This window comes from Rutidosis leptorrhynchoides, chromosome 2 (assembly GCF_046630445.1).
Source record: "Rutidosis leptorrhynchoides isolate AG116_Rl617_1_P2 chromosome 2, CSIRO_AGI_Rlap_v1, whole genome shotgun sequence".
NCBI classification, from domain to species: domain Eukaryota; kingdom Viridiplantae; phylum Streptophyta; class Magnoliopsida; order Asterales; family Asteraceae; genus Rutidosis; species Rutidosis leptorrhynchoides.
This window is the reverse complement of record NC_092334.1, coordinates 432,737,541-432,738,436: the sequence shown is the minus strand read 5'-3', so window position 1 is coordinate 432,738,436 and position 896 is coordinate 432,737,541. Positions and strand designations below refer to the sequence as shown.

Here is an 896-nt window from a genome sequence, read left to right as displayed (position 1 = left end):
GTCTTTGCTGATTGTAAGTATTGTTGGATACTTGTTGATTCCTAGGACCTTGTTGGTTGTTGTATGGAACATTTCGGTTATAATTCTGATTGTAGTTTGGTCTTGACGGTTGATAATTATTTCCAGGCCTTTGTTTCATGTATGAAACATTCTCTCTTTGTTCCATTATTTGTTCAACACTGAGACAATCTTTTGTCAAATGTGGTCCTCCACACTGCTCACAACTAATTCGTATTGCGTGAATATCTTTAGTCATCTTTTCCATTCGTCTCTCGAAAGCATCTAACTTTGTAGAAATGGAATCAAAGTCATGGCTAGAATCGGCTCTAGCCGCTTTAGATGATCTAACGATATCTTTTTCTTGATGCCACTCATGTGAGTGGGAAGCAGTGTTATCAATAATTTTGTAAGCTTCAGTTGCGGTTTTCTTCTTAATGGAACCACCAGCTGCTATATCGATGTCTTTTCGTGTAGTAATGTCGCATCCTTGGTAGAATATTTGTACTATTTGATAAGTGTCTAAACCATGTTGCAGACATCCTCTTAACAACTTTCTAAATCTTGTCCATGCCTCATATACTGTTTCATTTGGCTTCTGTGTGAATGTAACAATTTCTCCTTGAAGTCTCACGGCTTTAGATGCCGGAAAGAATTGTTTAAGAAAATTTTCAACTAAAACATCCCATGTATCAATCGCCCCTTCAGGTAACGATTCTAACCAATCTTTGGCTTCTCCCTTTAAAGTCCAGGGAAATAACATGAGATAGATCTGTTCATCCTCAACTTCTCTGATCTTGATTAGAGTACAGATCCTATTAAACGTACGAAGATGTTCATTTAGATCTTCCTTCGGCGCACCACTAAATTGGCATTGATTAGTTACCATGTGTAGGATT

At 37.5% G+C, this 896-nt stretch overlaps 1 non-coding gene across 1 annotated transcript; it reads left to right on the top strand.

The window, feature by feature from the left end:
• The first annotated feature begins 521 nt into the window (after positions 1–521).
• On the top strand, positions 522–628 carry LOC139895250 (small nucleolar RNA R71). The gene has a single exon (XR_011775710.1). It is a non-coding gene; the product is annotated as a small nucleolar RNA R71 (small nucleolar RNA).
• Positions 629–896: the final 268 nt, after the last annotated feature.